This window comes from Canis lupus, chromosome 4 (genome assembly GCF_048164855.1).
Source record: "Canis lupus baileyi chromosome 4, mCanLup2.hap1, whole genome shotgun sequence".
NCBI classification, from domain to species: Eukaryota; Metazoa; Chordata; class Mammalia; order Carnivora; family Canidae; genus Canis; species Canis lupus.
In genome coordinates this window covers 78105021-78127504 of record NC_132841.1, presented here as the reverse complement: position 1 = coordinate 78127504, position 22484 = coordinate 78105021, and the positions used below count along the sequence as shown (strand labels likewise).

The 22484-nt window shown below is 32.0% G+C and overlaps 1 long non-coding RNA gene across 7 annotated transcripts in view; it reads left to right on the top strand.

The window, feature by feature from the left end:
- Positions 1-22484, top strand: part of LOC140632712 (uncharacterized) — a 141893-nt gene that overhangs the window by 5837 nt on the left and 113572 nt on the right. For 6 of the 7 annotated variants that reach the window (XR_012030361.1, XR_012030364.1, XR_012030360.1 and 3 more), the window contains exon 2: positions 11819-11920. This is a non-coding gene — a long non-coding RNA (uncharacterized lncRNA). The remainder of the gene's footprint in view (positions 1-11818; positions 11921-22484) is intronic. The other variant, XR_012030363.1, reaches the window with a different exon arrangement.

Genomic DNA, 22484 nt, shown 5'->3' with positions numbered 1-22484 from the left:
AATGTCTGGTATAACTGGTATAACTGGCCTGTGAAGCCCTCTGGTCCTAGACTTTTGTTTGTTAGGAGGGTTTTTTGCTTTTGTTTTTGTTTGTTTGTTTTGATTACTGATTCAATTTCATTCCTGGTAATTGATCTGTTCAAATTTTCTATTTTGTCCTGATTCATTTGGGGGAGGTTATATGTTTCTAGGAATTTATTCATTTCTTCTAGAGTGCCCAATTAGTTATATATTTTTCATTAAAATCTCTTAAAATTATTTGTATTTCTGTGGTGTTGGTTGTCACTTCTTTTCTTTGTGATTTTGAGTCCTATGCCTGCCTCTCCCTCTCTCTCCCTCTCTCTCTCTCTCTCTCTCTCTGGCTAGAGGTTTGTCAATTTTGTTGACCTTTTCAAAAAACCAAACCTGCTTATTTTTTAAAAATTTTAGATCCATGGGAAATTATATTCTTATTTTTTTTAAATTTTTATTTATTTATGATAGTCACACAGAGAGAGAGAGAGAGAGAGAGAGGCAGAGACACAGGCAGAGGGAGAAGCAGGCTCCATGCACCGGGAGCCCGACGTGGGATTCGATCCCGGGTCTCCAGGATCGCGCCCTGGGCCAAAGACAGACGCTAAACCGCTGCGCCACCCAGGGATCCCTATTCTTATTTATATACACTGTAGCATTTACTGCTTAAAAAAAGAAACTGTGATGTATTAATGAATCAGATGAATCAATAAAAACATTTAAGTATTTTACCTAAAACTATTAAAAACACTAAGGATTTTTAAAAAGGCCAACTAGGCTAGGTCCTTGTCAAATTGGTGATTATATAACAATTTCATGTTGGATTGTGATTTTTCAGTTATATAATTCTACAGTTTAAAATTGTGTGACTCTGTACTTCTTAAATGATTTTTGGCATTGTATTACAAATGTTCTTTTTCCATTTCTGCCATACACATATGTACAGACACACATGTAGATTTTCAAATTATATACTGTAGGGTTTCAAATATCCTAATGTCAGTAGAATTTGAAAATAGGTTTCTAACTTGTGCGCTGAATTTGAAAAGCTCCTAAAGCCAATGAAACTACTTTTACTACATTTGAACTAAAATAAGCAACCTGTCATCGACTGAGTTGAAAGCATGGTTCCAAGAATATATCCAGTAAAATTTATGTCTTTTAAAGTTTAACTTCTTTGGATTTGTTTTCTTTTCTTTTCTTTTTTTTTTTTTTTTTTTTTTTTTGTTCTCTTTTGTGTTTTAGGTTTTTTTTTTTTTTTTTTTTAAATGGGGATATTTGTATTTTGTGGCTCTTTTTTTGAAATAATTTTTAGAAAAAAAAATTGAAGAAACTAAATTCCACCTTAATTTCTCTATAAATTTGCATTTGTAGATCAATTTTAAGATTCTAGAGAAAATCTGATTTCCCAAATACTACTAAAATAGATTGTTTTTTACCACAAAAGGAAAGAGATCTTAAAAATGGCTTTAATAATTAAAAACAAAACCTGATTTCTCATCACCAGTGACTAAAAATATATTTGTATTTACAAAAGCTAAAATGATATACGGACAGTTTTGCTGCTCTAACTTTAGGTAGTAAGTAAATAAGAATCACAGTAGACCAGAGTGTGTAGTAGAATAAAGTCAGATTGCAAAAATCATTAGATTTTCTTTAAGTCACCATGTAAAGCATATATGGTACTATATATTCACTATATAAAGGTACCAAAACTCTTGATATGCAGATGACAAGATGGATGGCTCAGTTCACTAAGTGGAACACATACATGCATGACCATAATTCAGATCTGTGCCTTAGTTATTTAACAAGTTATGTTATACATATGTGTTATGTATATGTTGCAGATTTGGTGACTATCTTGTGAGCATCACAAGAAATAAGGTAAAATCTGTCAATATTAAATATGTGCATTTAACTTCTTAAATCATTTAGACTATAGGCTCTTGTAAATAAGAAAATTTAAAAACTGCCAATGGTGGCTAAAAGTTTCATATATACTCTATCCACACATTTTGTGTTCTTAATGTTATTTTCAGATTTTATGATTCCCCATGTCTCTGCTAAATAACTCAGGCCAATGGAAAAAATTGCTATTGCAGGCATTTACTTCATTGTTTTCAAAGTTCTTTTTTTTTTTTTTTAATTTAAATTCAATCAGCCAACATATACCACCACATCATTTGTTTCAGATGTAGAGTACAATAATTCATCAGTTGCATGTAACACCCAGGGCTCATCACATCACATGTCCTCCATAATGCCCATCACTAGGATTCAATTCCATTCTATAAATATTTGTAAGAACTCACTTTCTGTCATGCTGGATACCAGATACTGGCAAAAGATAGATTAATGAGGCACAGTTACTATCTTGAGTAAAGTAACTAGCTACTATACTAGGTGATAGAATTGTAAAACAGAGTAGAGGAGGGGCTTCAGTCTTCAGTATCTCATTGTCCACAGAAGTGTGAAGCCAGAAAAGGTGGTGGTTATATTAGATGCTATCACCAAAAATAGAATTTTACGCTTAAAATTTGTTTTTTCTGGTCCAACTAAGAAAGTAAAATTCCATGAACTACGAATACTAATCTTGTCACAAGTTCCTTCAAATGGATGATAGCTATTTGCTTGATAATGTGGGCAGCTTGGTTATAAAACACTATACTTAAATGGAGAGCCCAATTACAGTGGCACTAGATGGAAATATTTGAATTTTACTGAGAATAGTTGAGTGACAAGTATCAAGGGGCAGAGTAACAATCTGATTGATGCCATTCTCTGATCCTTGATCTCAAGTCTATTATGTAAAAATTGTAAGCTGTCTTGGATACATTATATGCTGTGTAGGATATTAAACTTCAATTTCTTTTTCATAAAGTTGACATATTTTTATATTATACGATGAAAAATGATTAGTCTATAGCAAAAGTCAATCAACATAGAGGAAAAAGAAGGCATTTAATTTTATTTAAAAAGAAGTGAAAAGTTAAAAGCCAAGATGGTAGACAATTATGAGCAGATAGATTGATATTTATGCTGAATCTTTCTTTTCAGGTTTCAATTTAGATTTTAAGGATATTTAGCTTAGCAACATCATATCTAGGTTTTCTTCATATGTCTATTAACAAGATCTCACATTTCTTGGCATGTTATTATTTTAGACATTTTTTGCTTAGGGAGTCCCCAGAAATTGAACTTGGATATTGAAATTTTAGACTTTAAATTCAGAGTTTGGGATCGTCTTATTTTCCTTTGTATTCCCCAGAGATTGTTTTGCAAATAAAATATTTCTTGACAAAGTTATAGGGCTTAATAAATATCGGAAGTAATAAGTGAAATATAAATTTTTATTTTTCCTAGCTTGTCCATGCATTTAGGAAATATTCTCATTAACAATTTATAGCATAGCATCAAATTAAATACTTAGGGAATTTAATATAATAAAAGGTACGGAACACATTAAATGTTGTAAAATTGGGATCAAACATGTCTTATCCATGAAAGGACCCTTAATTTCTTTTCAATATTAAGATATTTATTGTTATTAAATATGAGGCACAGTGTTCTAACACTCTTTTTCCAAATAGCCTGAGACTTGATAAATTAAATTTCAATGTGTGCTTTAACTAGTTTCCATCTTTCCTAGTGATGGCTCACACTCTTGTTCCTGAACTCAATGCTGCCTATAGCCAGGGGTGATATTTTTGATATGAGATAAAATAATCTCCATATGATTGAGAAATAAAAACTAACTTGCTAAATAAGATTATATTTTTCTCACGAATTCTATATAATAGATGCTGAAGAACTGAAAATTTCCAACTGACTCTTGCTAAACATTAGCCACATCTATTTCTCACAACTGTTCTAATAATATCTAAGCCTATTTATCAAATGAGGCTAAAACATTGAATATATCTGCTGTCTCTATATATGATCCCATGTTTATCATAAGTTCATACTCAGAACAATATGAATGGGTCTAATATTCTTTAATATATATATATAGAAAATGTGTATACTGTATTATATAATATATATACTGCATTCAGAAGGGTAACCTTGAAATAATATCATATTGCAATATTTAATAAAGTTTGAGCTAATGATTTTTGCATATCTCTTCCTTCACAGTATAGAAGATACCCAACTTATAATTTTTCAACTTTACAATGGTGTGAAGGCAATGTGTATTCAGTAGATACCATACTTTGAATTTTGATCTTCTCGTAGGCTAGTGATATGCAATATGATGCTCTCACATGTTGCTGAGTAGCAACAGCAAGCCACAGCCTGCCATCGGCCACATAATCATAAGGGTAAACAACAGATACACTTAGAACCATTCTGTATGCATACAACCAATCTCTTTTTCACTTTTGTGTAGTATTCAATAAATTATGTAAGATGTTCAACACTTTTGTTATATAATAGGCTTTGTATTAATTGATTTTGCCCATTTGTGGGCTAATATAAGTGTTCTGAATATACTCAAGGTAAGCTAAGCTACGATGTTCATTAGGTTAAATATGTTAAATGCATTTTTGACATAAGATATTTTAATTTTATGAAAGGGTTTAGCGGGAGGTAACTGCACTATAAGTCAAAGCAGATCTGTATATAACTACTCTATGCTCACAGTATTTGTTGTTAATAGATTTAGGGCATTAGAAAATCAATGGTGCTTTCAAAAATTTTATGGTGATTTGCAGTAATATATGAAAATATGCTGGTAAACTCACTGTTATTTCCAACTCACAGAATTGCATACCTTCAGACACCAAAAAAAAAAAAAAAAAAAAAAAAAAGATGAGATCAGAAAACTATATTCAGTGTTTTGCTACTTTTGCAATATTTTAAAAGTTTGTGTGTTGTGATAATTATAATTATTACATTATTCACTTCATATCACAATGAGAGGCATTATTAGTTATATGTTTTTAAAAATTACACATTTTTGAAAGACCTGAGTGAAACTCTTGTTACTGATTCTACTTTAAGTGACCAGCTCCATTTTAGAGATAAAAACAGAGGGTATTTGGTTGAGGAATTTTATTACATATAAATTTGGAACATTCTCTCTAAAGTTTTACAAGATAAGTTATGGGAAATATAGTTAAAATTAGATAAAAAAAACAATGGTCTTTTATTTATAAAGCCATTTATTATTTTCTTAATATTAGCTCCAGATAGTATAACAGTGAATGATAATTGAAAATGTTAATTGAATATTCATAAACAGTTTCAAGTATTAGGAAGAAATGTAATCTGAAATACAAGAAAGGCCAGAATAAAAATTCTAGGACTGTATGTTCCAGTGTGGCATAAGAGTGAGCCTATAATGAATACCATGGGGCTCCACTGCTCTATTCAAGGCATTCCCTATTTAGTCATCCTAAACACCATCAAACTTGATGCCATGATAAGCATTAACCTAGGTTTGGAAATGAGGAAATTGAAGTGCAGAGAAATGTAGTGATTTTTTTTTCAAGGTTGAGTGGCAAGTTAAAGGTGGAATCAGAAATAGAAAACAATTTTGTACCCCAACTTCAATAGATCATTCTCTTTTCTAATAAGATTGTAACTATGTATAGATGATGTCTATATATTTCTTCAGGCAAGGCTACAATGACCTCCAGTCCACATAAAATCCTTTTGATATCATTGACAGTAATGCCCAGTATCATTTTAGATAACAACGTAAATCTTACATGTTAGCCTATTGGACTTAGTTGGTAAATGAGGATATGATATACTCTAGCAATGGTTTAATAGTACTAATCAGTATTAAATTTCCAGTTAAGACAAACTAGATTTCAACAAACCAAAACAAAAAAATCATGAGTAGTTACAAAAATGTTATTTCAAAGGAAAAAAAGAGATAAAGAAATGAAGGACAATCATTGAATTAAGTCCCAAATTGGAAGGAACTATTCAGAAGTAAATTCATTGTAATTAGTAAAAACTCTCTTGGCTAAAGCTGAGAATCCAAGCGAGGCCTAGGAAGACAGTAAGAGAAACCAAAGATGATAAACACAGCAAAGCGATTAAAATGGAAAAATGAATTTACATGCCTTTTAAGGTCACATACAACATTTATCAAAATTGTCCATATTCTGGGTTGTTGAGAAATTATTAACACACTTTAAAGTTTGAAATCAGATTATATATTTAAGTTTCATTTATGAATATTTGCTTTCCTAAAATAGTTACATACTAAAATTACCAGTGTTTTTGCTATATAAAGAAATTATCGGAGCTGAATCTAGGGGAAAAAAAAAACAACTTTTATCTTCAGCACTATCCTATATATTAATATACATAGAGGTACATATGTTTTATGTTTATTTATAAACATTAAATATATGTTCTTACCCCTTTGCATCAAGGGTATCTACCATCAACATATATATAAAATATATGTACACGTGCATATATATGCACAAGTAAAGATGCACATCTGCTAAAAATATATCTCACGATTTTTTTTTAAATTTTTATTTATTTATGATAGTCACACAGAGAGAGAGAGAGAGAGGCAGAGATACAGACAGAGGGAGAAGCAGGCTCCATGCACAGGGAGCCCGACGTGGGATTCGATCGGGGGTCTCCAGGATCACGCCCTGGGCCAAAGGCAGGCGCTAAACCGCTGCGCCACCCAGGGATCCCTATCCCATGATTTCTATACCAAACATTTCCTATGTATGGTACTCCAAAGTTCGTTTTCTTTGATTCTTAGAAAAGTATAATCTGTTAGAAGGAAATGTATTTCCCTTAATTAATGATTTTTTTGTCTTTAAATGTCTAACTTCTTACAGGTAGTATGTTTTTATAATACAAAAAAAAAAATAGTTAAAGGGCACTTATGTGGCTCAGTTAGTTAAGCACTTAACTCGATTTTGCCTCAGGTCATGATCTCACAGTTGTGAGATGATCCTCACCTCAGAAGCCCTACTTAAGTAGCATGGAGCCTGCTTAAGATTCTCTCTCTGCCCGTCCCACCTCCTCCAAAAAATAGTTCAAGTAAAAAAAAAAAAAAAAAAGTCTGGTAGCAACAACTACACATAATGGACAAATACTGGCTTCTAATACCAGTCTTCAAAATGGAACCAGGGCTCTTTGGAGAAATGTATTATTCTAGGACTGGGACAGAAAATGTGCAGGATGAGCCTGGAGTATTTGTAGTGCCATAAAGCAAAGAAAGAGCACACACACACACACACACACACAAAATGATGAGAGAAGATAAAAGTGATACTTAAGCCAACTGAAAAAGCTAGAATAATGTAACAAACTAGTGTTATATTATAAGTGTAAAATAAATATCCATAAATCCATATAGGTATAAATAATTGAGTAAATAAAGTGGAAAAAATAGACAAAGTTCCTATGTGGAAGAATTCAAAAGCATTTGCGTAGGTATGCCCCCCTTCAGAAGATGAAGCATAACTTCCCACTTCTTATGTGTGTGCTGTGCATGATTTTCTTCCAAGGAGCACAGTGTGGAAAGAAGAGGAAAAAGGTTGATAGTGGAGAAATCTGATGATCACTGTCTCAAATTATGTGATCAAGGTTGGCATCAAAAGTGATTTCATATTGATGGCAGGTACCCTTGATGCAAAGGGGTAAGAATGACTTTTTAACTCTGTGGACTTCCTCTCCAAAACACATAATCCCAGACAAATTCCAATTGAGAAATATCCTAAAAAAAGGTTGAACAGTAATCCTGAAAATTGTCCATGTCAAGGAATGTCAGGAATCTAAGGAATCTGACATTGAGGAATGTCTGAGAAACTCATAGCTAAGTGGAATCTAAGGAGGTATCACTACTAGATGCAAGGTGGTATCGTGAATGAAATTCTGAAATAAAAACAGGACTGAAAAAAATAGGACTGAAGAAATCATAATAAAGCATAAACTTTAATTAATAATATATCAATATTATTTCTGACAACTGTACCATACTAAGATTTTGAAAATAGAAGAGACTGGGTGTAGGATATTATGGGAACTCTGTTTTATCTTCATAATAATTCTGTAAAAATAAAATGGTTTTAAATAAGACAAATAAAATTTTACCAGAAAAATTAAAGATCACTATTTAATCAGAGAATCATTTTCTGTGTACATATGTGTAACTCTGTGTGTGTGTGTGTGTGTATAGCAGATATTCACCAACTGTTCAAACCCTTTAGGGGAAAGTTCACATTCCTTTCACACAGACTATGGACCTGCCTTTGACTTGGTCTGTCCAATGGCAAGTGAATAGCTTTGGTTCACTTGCCCCCTTTCCCCCCTGTGATGACCATGAGTATAATACACCCTGGGTGCTTGCCCAAGGAGTATGCGGACACATGTGGAATACCTCTGAATTTCATTCAAAGCCCAGAGCCAGGTTGAGCTCTCTGAAATCTAACCCAGTGCCATCTGACTTGTTATACAGACCATAAGTGAGAATGATAAACATGTGCTGTATAGACCAGTATGTATTTATGTTGGTTTGGTTAGTTAATTTATTGCAAGAGCAGTGGAATAATTCAATTTGTAACTCAAATCATCAAGTGAATGTTCATTATTCTTGTAATATATTTGCATCCTTATTTATTAATTTTTGTGTATGTGTTCAGTGTCTCTAGAAGTCAACTGTAAAAGAGTGGAAGTTCTCTAGTTCGGGAAAATGCCATCTAAGGGTTTATACTATTTTAACTAATAGACAAGAAATCTGTGGAACCATAGGTAGCCGAGATACTTTGGATTATTATTTGTTCTTTAGGAAATATTTTTAGTTCATCACAGGTGTTTTGTAAAGATATGACTCAAATCTAGTGCAATTTCATGTCCATGCCATTTTTAAAATGTGTAAGTTAATGAATTACCAATATTGAAATGAGTTCATATATTAGGGGTTCCCTCTGTTTTTGTAATATAGAAACATATTTTGCTGATATCAGGTGATGATTAAAAGGAAATTTAACCAACATCAGCGATAAATGTAATACCACTTGAATATGCATACAATGTCTTGATTTTTAAATATATGGTATGTATTAGTTACATGTTTTCTGCATATATGACATCGCATATATATCACACACAGAGATACACAAAATTTTGTGTACATACACAGAAACATACAAATATGTATGCATAAGTAAATACCCAGGCAGTGAGCTAGATGGCGATAGAGCATGCAAAGATAACTTTACACTAGGATCCCTGGATTATGATCCCATCTAAATCTTGAGAAACTCTAGCAACAGAATCTGTATGTGACATGTTGGATATTATTATTCTCTTATTAAATAGAAATATTCACTAATATATGAAACGTCATCTTATATCTTTCTAAACTACTTATGAAAATGGCACTGATAAATGAAAATTATAATAAATGAAAAACAGTTTTAGCAAAGAACATTTCTCATGTTCAGTATAGGCTGAAATTCTTTTCATAACTGTCTATATAGTTAAATACTAAACTGTCAAAAATGTTTCCTTGTTCTTGGTAATGTGCTTTACTGACTAAATAGGCATTATGTTTACTTTTAAGAGTTTTATTTTTTTTTTCATTGAAGTGTAGTTGATATAGATTAGTTACAGGTATAAAACATAGTGATTCATTATATACATTAGGAAGTGATAACCACATAAGTTTAGCTACTATGTGTCACCTTACAAAATTGTTGAATGTTATTAATTATATTCCCTGTGTTATACTTTGCATCCCCATGTCTTGTTTTATAACTAGAGGTTTTTACCTATTAGTCTCCTTTTTCTACTTTATCTATCCCTTCATTCTCTTCCCCTCTGGCAACCACAGATTGTTCTCTGCATCTGTGAATTTATTTCTGTTCTGTTCCTTTCTTATTTTCATATTTATGTATAAGTGAAATCATATAGTTGTTTTTCTGTTTTTTTTTTTTAATTTGGCAAACCCTCTAAGTCCATCCATATTGTCATATGTGACACAATTTCATTCTATTTTATGATTGAGTGCTATCCCATTGAAGATATTGAATATCATATTGAATATATATGTATATTTATATTACATATTTATCCATTTAGCAATTAATGAACACTTAGGTTGCTTCCATATCTTGGCATTTGTAAAGAATGCTACAATAAGCATAGGGGTGCACAAATTGTTTCCAATCAGTGTTTTTGTGTTCTTTGGGCAAATACCAAGTGGAATTACTATGTTGTATGGTATTTCCATCTAATTTTTGAGAAACCTCTATATTGTTTCCCACAATGGTTGTACCCATTTATATTCCCACCAACAGTGTACATGGGTTGCCTTTGCTTCACATCCTTGCCAACACTTGCTATTTCTTGTTTTTTTGATGATAGCCATTCTAATTAGTTTTAGGTGATAACCTCATTCTGGTTTTGGTGTAAATTTCCCTGACAATTAGTGATGTTGGGCATTTTTTCACCTGCATGTTGGCCTTTGGGATGTTTTCTTTGTAATAAAACTCATTTAGTTGCTTTGCACATTTTCTAATGATTTTTTGTCATTGAAATGTATGAGTTCTTTATATATGTTGGATGTTAATCCATTGTCTGATATATGGTGTACAAATACTTTCTCCTATTTTGTATGTTGCCATGTCATTTGTTTGGTTATTTCTTTTGTTGTGCAGAACTTTTTAAGTATGATGCAGTCCCACTTAATGAGTTTTGCTTTTGTTTATTCTTTTGGTTTCTTATACAAAAATTTATCACCAAGTCCAATGTTGAGGAGATTCTTTCTTATGTTTTCTTGCAGGAGCTTTTTGGTCTATTGTTTTATGCTTAAGTTTTTCATCCATTTTAAGTTAATTTTGTGAGTGGTGGATGGCAGGGATCCAATTTCATTGTTCTGCATGTTTTTATCCAGATTTCCAAACACTACTTTTGGAAAAGGCTGTCATTTTTGTAATTGGGTCATTTTGGTTTCCTTGTCAAATATTAGTTGCTCATATATGCAGGGGATTAGTTCTAGGTTCCATATTCTATTCCATGTGTCTATTTTTATGCCAGTACCATACTGTTTTGATTACTATAGGTTTGATCTATAGTTTAAAACCAGGAAGTAAAATCAAGAATCCTTGTAACATTCCAAAGGCAAATCTACAAAATAAAAAAATATTTAGAAAAACACTTCTGTGTTTATTTTTAATTTATGCCCTTAACTCTTTAACGGAAATAACTTTTATTATGAATGTGATATTCATTTCATTGTTTTATTAAAGATTTTATTTATTTATTCATGAGACACACACACATACACACAGAGGCAGAGACACAGGCAGAGGGAGAAGCAGGCTCCATGCAGGGAGCCTGACGTGGGACTCAATCTCGTGTCTCCAGGATCACACCCCGGGCTGCAGGTGGCATTAAACCGCTGAGCCACCGGGGCTACCCCTGTGATAATCATTTCAATGCTTTCTTTTGCATATATATTTCATCTATTTCATGAATTATAGCAAACTACAGCATATTTTTTATATCTGTACACACACATGCAACTTGAATCACACACTTATAAACTTTAATATACAAAATCCCCTAAAACTTACAAATAAAATTAGATAAAGTGTTGTAATGAAAGTATAAGGAATGCTTATGAGATATAAGCATTATCGTTAAAAAGTGAACAGTTCATCTAAATTGTAATTTTTTCTTAATCCACACAAATATTTTTATAATTTTTGTATTCTTTTTCCCCCAGGCTAAATAATTTTATCCTCATTACATGATGAAGCTGGGGGTAAAAGAAGAAGAAATTAATATAATTTATTTTCTATTTTTCAAGGCAAGATTATTGGAGTATAATTTACAGAAAGAAAAATGCATCCGATGAATACCCACCATTTGCTTTGATGTGGATGGAACTGGAGGTATTATGCTGAGTGCAGTAAGTCAATCGGAAAAGGACAGTCATTATATGGTTTCACTCATGGGAATATAAAAAATAGTGAAAGGCACTATAGGGTAAAGGAGAGAAAATGAGTGGGAAAAATAAGATGGTGACAAAACACGAGAGACTCCTAACTCTGGGAAACGAACAAGGAGTAGTGAAAGGGAAGGGAAGGTGGGTGGGGGATGAGGGGGGTGGAAAGGGTGGGGGCTGAAGACTGAGTGACAGGCACTGAGGGGGGCACTTGATGGGATGAGCCCTGGGTGTTATACTATATGTTGGCAAATCGACTAATGTTAAAAAATATACCAAATAATATACCAAAAAATATACAAAAAAAGAAATGACAAAAAAAAAAGAAAAATGCATCCTTTAAGATGTACTTTTCTATGAACATAAACACTTTTACTGGTTAATGTTTTCTGATGTATCACAAAAACTCAAAAGACCTCAAAAACAGGTAATATCTCAATTTCATATCCCCTATCCCTCATATGCACTTATTGTTTCTTCTTTCTAAATCGTTGAACAGGAGGAGGTGGGTAGGTGTTCCCACCCAAAGAACATCCTGTGCTCCTCTTACCTCTCCACCCTCAGGCTTTGGATTCCATTCTATCTGATATCTCAATTATGCCTCCATTTACCCTCTTTTTGCCCATTAGTATTGTCAATTTTTTTCTTCTACTATTTCTATTAGATGTATACATATTCTATTGACTTTAAAGACAAAAAAAAGATCACAAAAATCTAAACCATAGTACCATACGTACAACCTCAGCTTAAATCTTACTGTCTGAAAACATTGTCTCCATTCAGGTTCTGATTGCCTCCCCTCCCAATTCCTACCCAATCTCTTCCATTTTTCCCATCACTCCACTGAAAATATCTTTATCCTTCCAACCAAATAATTTTTTCCTTTTGACTTATTCAACATTACAGTTCTCTTATGTTCACCTATGAGATGAAAGGTCCAGCTATTTTACCAGCAAAAATGACTTTATTTGGCGATAGCAGAAAATTGCAATTTGAGACAAACTATAGGGAACTATAGGCAAATTCATATAACAGAGGAGAAAGGTGTGCTATCATGGAAAAAGAAAGAAGCTAGGAGGGACTGATTTTTAAAGAGTTCAAAGTGATGATTGTTTCTCATTGGCTGAGTGTGGCAGTTCCTCACTGGCTGGACTGTAGCTGCGCAAGGAAAATTTCTTTCCTTCCCCCTGCTGAGGTATGCAAATATGCCTTCTGTTTGGGGTCTGAGTGGTAGTGCATGACAAGTCTCTCTTCTGGGCCTCCAAACTCCATTTTCAACAAAATTTCCTTTATTTATTTTCATACTTATCCTACATTCTGTCTAAATTTTGAGTCTGTGTTGTAGACTTTTTCTCCATAATCTGTGTAAAAGGAACCTCTTTCTCACCAAAAAACATTTAATGAAGACAAGTCACCCACAAATTAAGTACAATATCTGGCACTGCATAGACAAGAAATAATTTGTTGAAAGAGAAAATAAAGCCAGGAAAATAGACAGGTGGATGAGGGAGGAGAAGGATCAATGAAGTTAGCCTTCTAATTGTCTCATTAAAATATAAAACTAATTCTCTTAAAATAGAAAACAGTATTTTTTGCTATTAGTTATTGTGATTATATATGCGTATTGTCATTGCATTGAACCAAACATTAGTTGATATCCAAGAGTTTGATTCCCAACCATTGACAGATGGAAAATTGTAATTACTGGTAATGTTTACTGAAGTATTGTATGTATGTATGTGTGTGTGTGTGTGTGTGTTTACAAACACAGATACACAGAAAAGTTCACAAATTGTGACTTTCCACAAGGAAAGACACCTATGTATAGCCGTTAGTAGATGAAGAAATAGATTATAATCAGTATGCAAGATTGCTCTCACATAAACTTTCCCATGATCTAAGCCTCATTCTCTTTAAAGTAATTACTATTGTTTCTAACGATATAACATAAATTTAAATTTATGTAAGCATTATCATATCATGCGTTTTGTGTGTTTATAGCTTTTTCAGCATTTTGTGGGCTATGATGGTGAGATGAATCCATGTTGTTGTGATTTGGTTGTTTGGCTTATGAGTTAGCAAATTACCTAAATTAAACACTGGCAGAGAATACCAACCTTACATTGATGGACTTTCTTCCTTTAGGACTTAGTCCATCAAATCCAGTCTAACTTTGTGCTTTGATGCCCATAAGTAATATCATTTTAATTTAAACTACTTTCCTATTGTGTTTTTTTTCCAGTAGATGAATTAATCTATTATAGGCTATTCTAGTATTGAAAAAAGCAGAAACTACCTAAATCCATTTTTTTGCCTCCATAATTTTGCTATGTATTTTCCTCCCTGAAATACTTCCTATGCAATTTTTTAAGGTTACCTGCTTTCTGAAATGACATAATTCAGTATGAGTGAAGAAAAAAGGCTGATGTCAATATTAAAGAATTTTTAGAAATAATATAAAGATGTTTGCTTGTCCTTTAAGATAGAAAAGCACACCATATTAATGAGAACTCAAAATTGCAGTAGGTTTAAGTTCATAAAACAATAGATTAGATAGATTAGAGATCACTTGTCTAGATAAATGTTGTGTTTTATCCTTGTCATATTTATTTCCAAGAAAGACTGAAAGACTTTCACCAAAGAGAAGGATAAGCTCTATTTATAATTGTAATGTGATAAAGCAAAAGAGGAATTATAGTGAAAACTTAGCTTTGCTTTAGTCATCAGAAAAAAATGACAAGGGACACCTGAGTGGCTCAGTTGGTTAAGCATCTGCCTTCTGCTCAGATCATGATCCCTGGGTCCTGGGATTGAGCCCTGTGTCAAGCTCTCTGCTTAGTAGGGACCCTCTTCCTTGTACCCCCACCCCCACTCATACTCTCTCTTTCTTGATCACTCACTCTCAAATAAATAAATAAAATATTAAAAAACACAAAGATAAATACAGAATGACTGAGAACAAATGTATTTGTTTTCCTCCTACTTTTATTGAACATGCCAGATACTTCTATGAAGATGCTACCTGTGTTAATTCATTTTCATGTATTTAATCCTACAATCAATCCTATAAATTCGCTATTATAGTAGTCCCATTTTTCAAATAGGGAAAGTTGGCACAGAGATATAAAAATTAGACCTGGCATTAAAACAAGTTTTTGGAATTGTAACCACTATCACATACTGAGGTAGGCGCTGCTTTGAGACATACTGAGGTAGGTGCTGCTTTGAGGGTCTAACTGACCCTAAGAAACCAGATCTAACTAATGAAGCAGAGGTAAAGTAATGACCCAACAGGGCCATAGCACCAATATACTCCTCCAATAATACCCATCCTAGGGTAGCCTGGGTGGCCAGGTGGCTTAGCGCTGCCTTCAGCCCAGGCCTGATCCTGGAGATCTGGGTTTGAGTCCCACACCAGGCTTCCTGCATGGAAGAGAAGAGAGAAGCAAAGACTTCTCTTTGCTTCTCTCTCTCTCTCTCTCTCTCTCTGTCTCTCATGCATAAATAAATTTAAAATCTTAAAAAAAATACCCATCCTAAGGGAATTCTGAAAGGATGAAGATTATCTACCCTGTCATCAAATGGGAAAGTTGTTCTATTTATTTGCTACATTTAATGAATATCATTATTAATTAGTTCTTCAGTGCCAAGTTTTAGGCTACTTAATTCAGTTAAAATATTTGAAGGTTTAGAAGAAAATTACATAGTGTTTCTTAGTTATTTTATGTTAAACTCCCTTTTCTAGCAGTTAACATCTTGCAAGTCAAGTTTAAAGTAATCTATTTCTTAAAAATAGCCCCCCTCCTTGCATTGGCCCTCATGGAATCCCTGCTATAAAATCTATGGCTATACATTTGACTTGAATGGCAAGCACAATTTTATAAAATAATGAAATATTCCAGTAAGTACATGGCTGGTAAATTTCAAGCATGTATTTGCCAACTATGAGATTTTTAAAATTATTAGCATTTATGTGCTTACAAGGAATAAGAAAGAAAAAATAGTAATTACAGTTACTTTTACTCCTATAGATTTTGGATGCTAAGTACTTTTCTAGAGTCCCTTCATTCCCATAGATTTCCATGTTTCTCATCTTTTTGAGGATCCATTAGTATAATTTATATTTTATTATTGCTATACACATATATACTTTTACAAATGTGAATTTAATAATTTCATATATGAAATGTGTTCATTATAATATATATAAGGTTCTACTTATTTATACAATTCACATGAATAATGCATTGTCAATATAATTCTAGAATGTGTTTTTCTTTTTAACATTATAAAGTCAAAATGTATATATGCTGTTCTTATAAGTATATTTTGATTTGCTTATGTATTTCTCTACAAAGGTATGTTTAAGTTTTGATTATTATTTTAAACATATTGCTGAATAATTTTACTATATATGGTTCTTCAGGCTCATATGCATGTTTTACTACATGCTTATAACTGCCAAGTTCTTCTCTGGGGCCTGTATAATATATTTAACTAAACTCTGTTGCAAAACTGTTCTCCAAGATGTAGATGATTTTTGAGTGCCCCAATTTCTTTACCTCTGTGTCAATATTTTGTATTGAATAAACTGTTAGGATATTGAGATATTACTATCTATAATATAGTAGATATGACATGGTTATTTTTAAATTTGAATTTATCAAATTTTCATGTTTTCATGTGTTCAATTAACTGTAGGCTTACCAATTATGTAATTTATATTCACATGATATTCTTCACTCATTCTTCAAATGGGTTTTGAATTACTGTTTATGAGCTTCTGTAAATTTTTTTTATATATGCTGAATAGTAATGTGATCACATTTATTAGCTATATGCATTTCTTTCTATTAGTTGTTAGTCTTTTACAATCATTTTCTGATCATTTTAAAAAATTCTTAACATATTCTGTATAAATTATTTTGCTGTTCATATTCAAGTATTTAAAGAAAAAATATATTTAATGTGAGATGGATATTTAACTATATTTGTTTGCCATATGGAAAACCAATTATCCTATAATGGCTCATCAAAAATTCTGTTTTTTTCCTACTGATTTACAATATGCAATATGTTGTATATCACACATACCATCTGCAGAGTACATCTGTCTTTTAGCTATATATTCCTTGCCATTGGTATCACTGCATTATGTGACAGCTTTACCATTCTAGCTTTAAAAATCCCACCTATTGGTGGCAGAATGAATTTTAAAAATTAGACCTCTCTCTATGCTGCTTATAGGAGACTCACCTCAAACCTAAGGACACATGCAGACTGAAAGTAAAAATATAAAGAAAATATTTACCATGCAAATGGAAGTGAAAAAAAAAAAGCAAGGATAGCAATACTTATATCAGACAAAACAATTTTTTTAATTTATAATTTTTTTAAGATTTTATTTATTTATTCATGAGAAACAGAGAGAGAGAGGCAGAGACATAGGCAGAGGGAGAAGCAGGCTCCCTGCAGGGAGTCCAACGTGGGACTCTATCCCGGGACCAGGGGATCAGCCCTGAGCTGAAGGCAGACACTCAACTGCTGAGCCACCCAGGCAACCCGACAAAACAGAATTTAAAAAAGACTGTAACAAGCATTATATCATGACAAATTCAACAAAAGAATAATTGTAAATATCTAACACCCAACACTGAAGTACTTAAACACATAAAGCAAGGATTAACACACATAAAGAAAGTTGATGGTAATATAATAGTAGAAGACTTTACCACCCAACTTATATCAATAGAAAGATCAACCATGCAGAAAATCAAGGAAAATGTCTTAAAATAGCACAATAGAGCAGATAAATATAAATATACAGAGCATTCCATCCAAAAACAACAGAATAAACATTCTTTTCAAAAGCACATAGAACATTTTCCAGAATAGATCAATTAGGCCACAAAACAAAACTCAATAAAGTTTAAAAGACTGAAATGCTATTAGGCATCTTTTCTAGAAGACCACAGTGGTATGAAACTGGAAGTAAATCATAAGTTTAAAAAAATGGGAAAATCACACATGTGGCAACTAAACAACATGTTATTAAACAACCAGTGCATTAGTGGATCAACCAAAGGAGAATTAAAAAAAAATGCATAGAGACAAATGAAAATAAAATGGTCCAAAATCCTGGGGACATAGCAAAAGAATTCTAAGAGAGCAACATATAGTGATACAGCCTACCTCAAGAAACAAGAAAAAATTCAAATAAACAATCTAACCTTACACCTAACAGAATTAGGAAAAGAACAAACAAAGCCCAAGGTAAGCAGAGGAAAGGAAATCATAAGGAACAGGCAGAAATAGATGCTGGAGAGAGAGAGAGAGAGAGAGAGAGAGGGAGAGAAGAAAAGAAAATATATTAAAAAAAAGAGAGATAGCAATGAAACCAAGAGCCACTTCTTTAAAAAGATAAATAAAATTGATAAACTCTTCCCCAGGTTCATCCAAAAAAAGAGAGATAGAAAGAGAAAGTAAGGACTCAAAATCATAAATGAAAAGGAGGAAGTAACAACTAATACCACAAAATACAAAAGACTGTGTAAGAGAATTATACAAAAAAAAAAATCTGTGTCAAAAATTGAGCAATCTAGAAGAAATGGGCAATTCCTAGAAGTATATAATCTTAGTCTGAATCAGGGAGAAATAGATACCTAAACAGACTCATTACTACTAACAAAATTGAATCAAACAAAAGAAAAACAAAACAAAAAACTACCAAAAAATAAAAGTCCAAGACCAGATGGATCACAGGTGAATTCTACCATTTAAAGAAGTATTATCATCATTTTTTAGATTTTATGTATTTATTCATGTGAGACACAGAAAGAGGCAGAGACATAGGCAGAGGGAAAAGAAAGCTCCCTCTGGGGAGCCTGATGCAGGACTTGATTCCAGAACCCCGGGATCATGCCCTGAGCTGAAGGCAGATGCTCAACCACTGAGCCACCCAGGCATCACTTAAAGAAGTATTAATATCTATTGTTCCCAAACTATTCAAAAAAAAAAAAAAAAAGCTACGGAAAGCTTCCAAATATACAAGATCAGCAGGTAAACCCTGATATCAAAACCAGACAAAAACATCACAAAACACACCAAATACTACAGCTCAATATCCCTGATGAAATTAGATGTAAAAGTCCTCAAAAAAATATTAGCAAACCATATTTAACAATACGATAGAAGCATCATTCACTCTGATCAAATCAATTTATTCCAAGGATCCAAGGATATAATTCAACATTTACAAATCAATCAACATAACATCAGATCAACAAAACGAAGGATAACAATTATGTGATTATCTCAATAGATGCAGAAAAATCCTTTTAGAAAATTCAACATCCATTCATGATAAAAACTCTCAACCAAGTAAGTTCAAAGAAAACATGTCTCAACATAATAAGGGCCATATATGAAAAATCCACAGCTAACTCATACTCAATAGTGAAAAATGGAGAGTTTTCCCCTAAAATCAGGAAAAAGATAAGGATATCCACTCTCACAACTTTTATTTCAACATGGTTGGAAGTCTTAGCCACAGTAATCAGACAAGAAAAAGAAATGAGAGATTGATAGTGGAAAAGAAGATACTGAACTATCACTATTTGTAGTTGACATGATACTATAAATAAAAAATCCTAATGACTCAACCAAAAACCTACTAGAAATAATAAGTGAATTTAGTAAATTTCAGGATGAAAAATTAATACCCAGAAATTGGTAATATTTCTATATATTAATGTAGCAACAGAGAGAGAAATTTAGAAAACAAATCCATTTATAATTCTGTCAAAAAAGAACAAAATATCTGGTAATAAAGCTAACCAAAGAAGTGAAAGAACTGTACTTTGAAAACTCTAAAATTCTGATGAAATAAATTGAAGATGACATAAACAAATAGATATTTCATGCTAATGGATTGGGAAAGCCCATATTGTTAAAATGTCCATACTACTCAAAGCAATATACAGATTCAATGAAATCCCTATTAAAATAGCAACAGCAGACTCCTATCTCTGGGAAGCGAACTAGGTAGGGGTGGTGGAAGGGGAGGTGGGCACTTGACGGGATGAGCACTGGGTGTTATTCGGTATGTTGACAAATTGAACAACAAAAAATAAATAAATTTATTTAAAAAAATATCAACAGCATTTTTTACAGAAAAAAAAAAAAAACTTAAATGTCTATGGAACCATAAAAGACCCTAAATAGTCAAAACAATCTTGGGAAGGAAGAACAAAGGTAGAAGATCACAATTCCACTTTAATATCTACTACGAGGTTGTAGTAATCAAAACAGTATGGTACTGGCACAAAAACAGACACAGATCAATAGAACAAAATAGCCCAGAAATTAACTTAGGTTTATAATGTCAATTAATCTACGACAAAGTAGGCAAGAAACAAGAAATGTTAAAGGGTCTAACCATTTTGAAGAATTGTTAGGCAATTTCTGAAAAAAAAAAGTTATCTTGTGATCTAATCATTGTACTCTTAAGTATATAAGCAAGTGAATTGGTAAAATATGTCCTTACAAAGACTTGCACACACATTTCTATAGCAGCTTTTGCTGCAATATCCAAAATTAGAAACAAATGTATTCAAAATATAAATAGATGAACAAAATACATATCTGCACAAAGGAATAATACTAATTAATAAAATTTAATTCCTAATACTTGACAATCCTGATGATGAATTGTTAGCAAAATAAGGTAGGCATAAACTAATACATGCTGTATAATCCAATTTATATAAAATCTAGAAAATACAAATTAGAAAAAACAGATCAGTAGTTGCTGCAGGCATGGAGGGCAGGAGTGATGGTCTACAAATATTCTATATGTGATTCTGAGAGAAATGTCAGTGGACATTTAAAGCTAAAAGAATTACTGTATATGTTATACTTTGTGAAGTTGATTTTATAAAGTTAAATATTCTCTGCCCCCAAATAAAAAGTAAATCCATTATATATGTTTTACAAGTCTGTTATCATAAGCTTTAATAATGAAAACACATGAAAAGATTATCAAGGGGCACCTACATGGCTCAGTTAAAGTGTGTGCCCTTGGCTGGAGTTGTGACCCCTGGGTTCTGGGATCAGGATTGAGCCCCCGCGGGGCTCCTTCCTCAGCAGCGAGCTGCTTCTCCCTCTCCTTTTCCCTGCTGCTCCCCCTGCTTATGCACTCATTCTGTCAAATAAATACATAAAATTAAAAAAAAAAAAGATTATCAATATCATTACTTTTGAGGAAAATGAAAATAAAAACAAGATACCTGTTAGAATGTCAAAACAAGTACTTTCAGATAGAGAAAATAATTTAAATATATATATATAATAAAACTAATTACTGAAATGACTAAAACAATGTAACATTTAATTCCACAAAACCAAAATTTGCAATGAAGCAGATTTATTCATTGTTAACAATATCTCTTAAAGTTTATACTAAATATATTATTTTGAGAGCTTTATGCGATTTCTATTGTTTTCTGATTTTTTTAACATTAAATGTGAAATGAAATTTACCTTCCACAATATGAATATTAGAAATTTTGGCTAAATCTAGAATATGAGGTAAATATTTGACATATGACCTTATGTAAAACGCTGTAATAATCTTATCTGAAACCATGCCTTTTTATAAAAAGAAAAACACTATATGAAGTTTTCGTTACAACAAAGAAGATGTATTATTTTCTTTATTGTCTTTCTAGACAATGATTTTGTCAGTGTTTCATTGTTTTTTTTTTCATTTTTTAAAAATAATACTTTAGATGTGTGATTTGCTCTATATGAATTATTTTAATCTAAAATATGGACATTTTATTTTTCCAGTCATATAAAAAGATTACTTTCCTGATATAAAATTTGGAGTTCAAATTGTAAAGGAGGGCATGGAAAAGAATAAATTCTGGTGCCCCCAAATTGCATTTTTCCCCCATAAAGATACCATAATGGTTTTAAGTTCTAAATTGACCCCAAATTTACATGGTATAGAATGCCTCTTCATTAAGATTGAATTCACTATGATCTCTCTAATAAGACCAAAATTAAAATGTTAAGTATTTCATTCCATTTGTAAAAAATGTGTTAGCAATTCTAATCCTACAGTTTTGGCTGAAGTAAATTTAGAAAAAGAACTTTAAATAGGAAAAAGTTCATTTAATTTTTATATATTATAGCAAGTAGTTCTGTCATATAGGATTTGGGTGTTAAAAATGGAGAATTTTGAAAGATTATTGAAACATCTTTTATAGAATAATCATAAAAATGGGTCAAATGATAACATATATACCATAAAAATATTTTCAGTGCTCATGTTTTTTTCTGTTCTTTGTTTTGACATTGCTTAAAAAAGGTAAATAAATAAATAAATAAATAAATAAATAAATAAATAAAGTAAAAATTTGCTCTATTTATTTTCAAATAAAGTTTTGGTTATTTAAGGTATTTTCATTGTGATCATGTAAAAAAGAAGGTAGGCAAAATGATTTTACAGTGCCTTCCAGGTTTA